This window comes from Lygodium microphyllum, chromosome 17 (genome assembly GCF_053477565.2).
Source record: "Lygodium microphyllum isolate KBCC chromosome 17, Lygodium_microphyllum_v1.1.10, whole genome shotgun sequence".
NCBI lineage: Eukaryota > Viridiplantae > Streptophyta > Polypodiopsida > Schizaeales > Lygodiaceae > Lygodium > Lygodium microphyllum.
The window spans coordinates 49,096,969-49,104,857 of NC_141151.1; positions in this window are offsets into that span (position 1 = coordinate 49,096,969).

Below are 7,889 nucleotides of genomic sequence, written 5' to 3' on the forward strand. Positions count from 1 at the left end.
TCTCCCCTTTTTTGGGGTGTTTCTTTGGATCCTTAAAAGATGAGGTCCTTAGCCTAACTACTCATAGTGGTACTTAGCATAATCACTCTTAACCAATTGGGCATATTTTTGCCAAAAAAACAACTTGCTAATAGGGGTACTTACAATAATCTCTCTCAGTCAATTGGGTATATTTTTGCACCAAAAAAGAAGAAAATAAGCCAATAGCTATGGTTGGAAATTTAGCACCTCCCTTGATTTTCTTAATACATCTAAGTATTAAAAATCATTACTATTATCTTGATGAGTTCAAGCAAGAAATATCGTGGTACATTTAGGTATTGGAACTGCCCTCTCTTGTTGAGTTCTTCTTTCATGAAGATAGTAATCATAACTTTTTAAAAGTTTGTGGCTAAAGTTGAAAGGGATATTGTATGTTATTACAAACTCTTGTACAATATATTTATATTATTGTTTCTTTTGGAATATTATAGTATTAGCACTCGTCGTTTTTAGGATCAGAGTGAAGCATGGAATGGTCCCCCCTGCCCGCCTTTTTGGGCGGCTACTTTTTGGATCCTTAAAAGCTAAGATGATTAGCCTAATCATTCATAGTGCTACTTAGCTTAATCACTCTTAGCACATCAAGCAAAAATTTTCCATAAAAACAACATGCTAATAGCCACAATTGGAAATTTAGTGTCTCACTTGATTCATCGCATTAGGTATGTCTTTAAAAATGTTGCTATTTCTTATTGAGTTAAAGTAAGAATTCTAGACCTTTGAAGTAGCTATTGGAATACTCTTATTGAGACATTGATAGCTATAAATAAACATGATTGATGAAATTATTATTTGGGTTCACAAGTAGCTAATTAATAATTATGCTTCTCTTGAGGTTTTAGCTCTCAATAATGATACAATTTGCCTTGTTGTAGGAGTTATCTTTTGTGGAAATATTTGGGGATGAATTAAAAAACAAGCATAAAAATTGTGTGAATAATTAATTTACATCTATTGTCATTAAAAAAAATTAGACCTCAGTTGTGAAAAAAAATCCCATCTTAAATTAGCAGTTTGACTAATATATGGCTACCATTTGGTGACTATAACTTATGCCTATATGCATCTGCCATTAGCATTGATCAGCGTGTCCATATTATTGATCCCCAAATCACTACTTGGTTTATTAAATTTCAAATTAAGGAAGCCATGTAATCATGTGTGCATTTTTCTTCCTATATGTACAAGTGTTCAAAAACAATGCAATCATAAAATAAAAGTTAATCATCATGGATTGGCAATGCTGCATTTTGAAATTGCTTGAAGATGGGCAAGCTTTAGACATATGTGTCCTAAGAAATTCTAGGCATATGTCAAATACTAACATTGATCAATATTTACAAAACATAATATATGGGCATTGTGCCTTTACCAATTGTCTTGAAAGCCAAAGATATTAGGCATGAAGCCAAGAAACAACAACGCAGTTTAATAACTTGCTAATATTGTTATTATCTCAAATTTCGCTTGCATTAAGCAAGAGATGTGCCCCAAAGCACACACAACACCAATACAATTGTGGGAGAGAGGTATATAGACTTCAAAGTTGTGTTTTTTACTCTAAGGTACTCTACCTTCAAAGTTACATAGTTGGATATTATCAAGATGTTCTCCCTAGTATATATGAGCCATATAATTGTGTTTTTTTATATACATGTCCTTGTCTCACCAATTTAACATAAAATAGTATAAGAAAATGTAATGATATGAATCTAAAAATTGGATATTTGATTTTACAACTATATTTATCATGTCATTTTGCTACCTTTGGCTATGTCATAAAGATTGCTACAAGGTGTAAGATCCTCCAATGCTCCCATGCCATTTTTGTCCTTGAAAGCTGTTGCAACTTATCATGAGTCATGTGGTGGGGGATCTTATTTGAGCTACTATACCAAACACACACAATACTTGCAAGCAAAAGCTCACTTAAGAATACAAGAAGAGACATGGAGGCCAAAAGGTTTTGTTACTAGTTTTGTTTCCTTCCTCTCTTAATACAATGTACAAACTATAGATAAGATACAACATAAAGGAAAGTGACCTAATTACTAAGTCAAACAATACATAACTAACTATACTACTAGACCATTGCTAGAACTATGCTAGCTACTATAGGTAGGTGTAAGTAATCAAATATAAAAAATGATAAGTTAGTAGCCATGTGAGGATCATAATGACCATCGATGTGCTAAGTGTAGATGTGCAAATCCATCTAACCAAGTGGTCCATTATAATTATCAACATGTGTTGAGCTTGCCATCTTAAGACTCCCCCTAAATCTCAACTATATCTCTGTAACTCCAAATAATCTTTGAAATCCTTGAATCTTGTTTATAACCAATACCTTTGTGAAAATGTCAACTATCTAATATTGTCTGCTAACATATACTAAGTCGATCTCACTTGCAAGTACCTTCCCTCTCATAAAATGGTAATTCACCTCAATATGTTTAGTCATAGCATGGAACATAGTCCTAGCCAATTGTGCATTGCTCATGTTGTCACTATGAATGGCAATTGGACCATGTACTTGCACATCCAAATCACCCGACAACTTTTGTAGCCATATCACCTCACTTACTGCCATAGCAGCACCTTTGTACTCAATAAAGCAACCATTGGTTGCTTCTTGTTGCTCCAAGTAACCATTGCAGTACCAAGAGAAAAATTGAATTCACTACTATATATTCTATCAAACATGCTACTATCCCAATCTACAACTGTGTATCCAAACACATGTACATTATCAGCTACCTTATTAAAAACTCCATAATGCAAGGTGGACTTCACGTTCTTTAGTATGTGTTTGATTGCATCCAAATGAGACTTCCTAGGTACCTACATAACCTAAATCACAAGTCCAATACCATAGCTTAAGTATGGTCTTATGATAGTCATATAGATCAAACTCTCCACTATCCTCCTAAACATAGTAGGGTCTTCTATCTCATCCCCAACATCAACACTCAACTTTACATTTTGCTTCGTTGCCTTTGGGATACCCATCCCATTAGTACATCTGATCACCTCAATATCAAGAAAATACCTCAACTCACCCAAATCCTTCATCTCAAACTTTAGCTTTTATAGACTTTTGATATTAGCAATTCACAGCCACTTGTATTTAATCAAGTCATCCACATAGATCACTATGACAACCAAACTTGCATCACTCTTGCTCACATAAAGTGAGTGATTTGCGTCAAAAAAGTAAATCCCAATGTTGACAAAGTACTCTCTGATCTTGTCAAACCATGCTCTAGGTGCTTGCTTCATCCCATATAGAGCACTTTCTTTAACCCACACACATATGTCGAATTCTCTAATTACTCATACCTTTCTAGATGCTCCATATACACATCTTTTTGCAAACCCATTTTCTAAACTCCAACCTTTTGTTGCTATTACCAAAGCAACCACACATTTGACAATTGCCATCTTAGCAGTTGGATTGAGTGTCTCTTCATAGTCTATGCCATATGTTTATGCATAGCCTTTCACAACCAACCTAACCTTATACGTACTAATCGAATCATCTACATTATGCTTTATTTTATAGACCCACTTATAGCCAATAGCTTTATTTTGCTTGGGTAGTGATACTAGATCCACGTCCTATTGGCCTCTAATGCAACCATTTCCTCATCCATTATTGCATTCCAATGAGCATCACCAACAACCTCCTCAAAATAACTAGGCTCAACATCCTCAACTACCTTTAGCATATAAGCATAATGTGAGCTATATAACCCTCAAAACCAAACTCTTCTAACATGGTATCTCACCCTCCTAGACTTGTGTACCACTCGATCACTCAATGGAGCCTTTACATTACCATGTGCTCTCTATACACATGGTGCCCTAACTAAAGGAATACCAAGCTCATCATCCAAACTCTTTCATCCACCAAAGTATCCATAAAAATTTGAATGAACAATAGATGCATCATTACCATCTATTTTTCCCTCCGTCATTACCTACAACACTAATAGATAGATCTACTATCAAATGATGTCTTTGGTCCACTAAGAATTTGTGACTCCTACTTTTTTGTTTGCACATGACTATCATGATCATCAACATCATCCAATGCATCTCCACTAGATGTATACCAACTGCTCATCTCATAAAAAATATCATATTTTCTCGCTCTAAACTCACCACTAACAGGGTTATAATAGTGATATTCTTTTTGCTTGGTAGACTATCCAATGGAGATATATTTTTCAACCTTTGGGTCCAATTTCTTCCTCAACTCATCAAGCACATAGTCATATCCAATACAACCAAACACTTTTAGATGTGATACATCAAATTTCTTGCTTGTAAAACATTCTTTTGGGGTCACATCATGAACTATAGACCTATGGGAGTTCTATTCAAAATATAGATAGTACTCTAAACAATCTTAAACCAAAATACGCGGGTGTATTCTTTTCATCAATGCCCATATAACTTTTGCAATATGCTTGTTTTTCCTTTCTACAATCCCTTTTTTTTGTGGATTATATATGCATGTAAATTGTCCCTTTATCCCATGAGATCTTAAAAATTTGTAAACTCATTAGAGAGATATTATCCCCCTCCATTTGATCTCAAGCACTTAGCTTTCAATCTTGCTTCTATTTCAATAGTAGCCTTGAAAGTTTTGAAGTACTCAAACACTTTACTCTTTTCGTTTATGAAATATACCCATATCTTTCAAGAGCAATCATTAGAAAAGTAACAAAATACTTGCTGCCACCAAGATATATATTTTGCATAGACACCCAAATATCTGTATGCACAATATCAAGCATACTCCTACTTATATCTTTGTCATGCAAAAAAGGTTGTATTGCTTGCTTTCCAAACTGACATACTTCACAAACCTTGTGTAATTCCAGAACTCTAAATGTAGGCAAATCTATAACCAACCCTTTGGATTACATTAATTTTAACATTTGCGCATTTGCATATCCAATAGGTTTAAACCTCAATGTTTGTAAATACACCTTTGCCTTTAGCATGCATAAACAATATTTAAAGTAAGAATTCTAGCACGTGAAGGAAATACGAAACTAACTTTGCTTCCTTTTATAATCAGCTTACGCTTATTATCAAAGTCTTCGACAAAGCAGTACTAAATTCTTTGTGATGGATGGATGGCACATGTGATATATTTGACAAATAGGTTGTCTAACTATCATACAAGGACAAAGGAACTTTTCCAATGTGTGAGATCAAGTGGCATGAATCATCACCCCTCTCTACATAACCTAGGCTCTATAAATCATACATCTCTCCAAATCACTTATCATGTTGGTAATATGATTAGATGTAGTTCAATCAATATACCATACATCATCACATGTCCCATTTTCTATAATAATATTTATCATATATTGCATAAAAAATAAACCCTCATTTCTATCATCATTATATCCTAAAGATGATGCATAATTTCTTGTTGTACTTTACTACTATAAATATCATTCTTATTATCATAACAATGGGTTGCAACATGATTAATTCTTCCAAGTAATAGTAGACAATACTAGCATTGTCAGAACCGTTATTCTGGTATCCACCTCTTCCTCCAAATCTCCCCTTGTCTATAGAATTACTTTAGCCTCTTGAAAGCTACATGTCACCAAATTGTTGAGTTAATCTATTTTCCTGGTTATTGCCAATATGACCCATAGCACGGCCTTTGAAAGGAGGGATTCTACTACATCATCTTCTTGAACTTGAGCAAAATTCTTAGATTTGTTCACTACTTTTTCCAAACGAATCCTATTGCATTTTAATTTATTCAATGGTCATGAGTGAGATCAACTCATCAAAATCTAGAATCGACTTCCGTACATACACAAAAGTATCAAAATATTTATGTGCCTTCTCATTATTAAGACCACCCAAAGTAAATGAAACCAAATTATCATTATTCAGCTTTGCATCAATAGTTTTTAAGGCATCTACAATTCTCCTCACCTTCAAAATGTACTCATCTTACATTTCTTCAAACTAGTCAACTCTTGCATGAGTTGAATCTTTTATACCTTTGTATTTAACTGAAAACATATTTTCGAATATTATCCAAGTTGTATGTGAATTCTTTCCATTTGCGATATGCTTCAACATAGTGTTATCAATGACTGTAGACAACCAATACATTACCTTTTGTATTTTGCATTCCATTCTTTCCATGCCTTTAATTCTTCTAAAATTGCAAAATTACTTAGCTTGGGTTTCTTTTCTTCAATTGAAACGAACTCGTAGAGGCCTTTTTTAATAAGGATATTCATCACACAAAACTTCCATGATTGTGTAGTTATTCATGTTTAGCTTCTTAATGATAAGATTCCTATTATTCTCAATCATTATGATAGAACTAAATACTAAATCACAAATAAGAAAGTCTTCTGCAACCTTTCACAAGATGTGCACGGCAATAAACCATGTAGCCTTTTTTAAATTAATTCCTCAATAATACATAGAATTTGTAACTCATTTGTAGATAAACCTTGTGTTTTCTTCTTATTAAATACCTTAGAACTTAGAGATTTGAAATATGTAATCTATGTATCTAAGAAAATGGCTAATATAATCAAAGTTGTTATATACCCTGAACCTATTGTCCCTAGCCTTGCAGAGCTAAAATGGAAGCCTGAAACAACTTCAAATGGCCAAAATCATAGTAGGGAAGCCCTAAAGGACCAATTTGCAAAATACACATCGTTCTTCTTACACATCAAATCTCATAGCAATCTAATATTTTTACTCTACCCTACTTCTAGTGCCACCACAGAGAAAGAGTGAGAGAATGAGAGTGCTACTTACTAGTTGCTTGCTTGCTTGAATACTTGCTCATTCTCCTTCACTTCAACCTTCAAAACCAATCTCTCTTAGCACCACTCCTTTAATATTATGACATGAATCATGTGGTGAGGGGCTTGCTTGAGCTACTACACCAAACACACATAATACATGTAAGAAGAAGCTCATTCAAGAATAGAAAAAGAGAGATGGTGGCCAAAATACTAATTTTTTTGCATTCTTTCTCTCTAAATACAATGTATAGAAAACATAGATAAGATACAACATAAAGAAAAGTAGCCTACTATAGTAAGTTAAATATTGCATAATTGACTATACGCATCAACTATTAACACTATAATCATGCCAGCTATAAGTAGATGTAACTAACCAAATATAATACATGATAAGTCAATGGGCCATCTAAGGATCATTATGACCATCCACATGCTAAGTGTATACATGTAGACCTATCTAACTAAGTGGTCCATCATTGATATTTGCATGCATTGAGCTTGTCATCTCAACACAATTCTCCATACACATAATAGTAAATAGGCAACATAATGCCATTGATTCAAGATTTTGAATGCGATGGTCATAGCAATACAAACAACTACATGTACAGGGTGTAAAATAATCCATGCGAGAGAATGCAATGTTCTATCATTGTAGATATGATAATTGAGAACACCATATTAGAGAATTTGGGAATCACCCAAGTCTCAATAAGGGGTAAATATTTGGCCATGTGGCTAAATCTTAACCCATGCTTCAAAGTGAGACTTGAAAAGACAACCTATATAGTAATTAGGATAGGCTCCACTTTCAAGTAAGGGGACAAGATTTGATACTATATTGGGAATTCTCAAACTATATGAGAATTCTCAAATTCCTAATATAGTATTTGAGTTGTTTGGGGACTTCACAAAGCAGTATCATCTCAACATCACTTAAAAATACTTTAGAATAAGTTAGATTCTTTACATGTTATTAGAGTGGGGATGAAAGGTAGAAGCACGAGGGAAAGCAAGAGAAAAACCAAA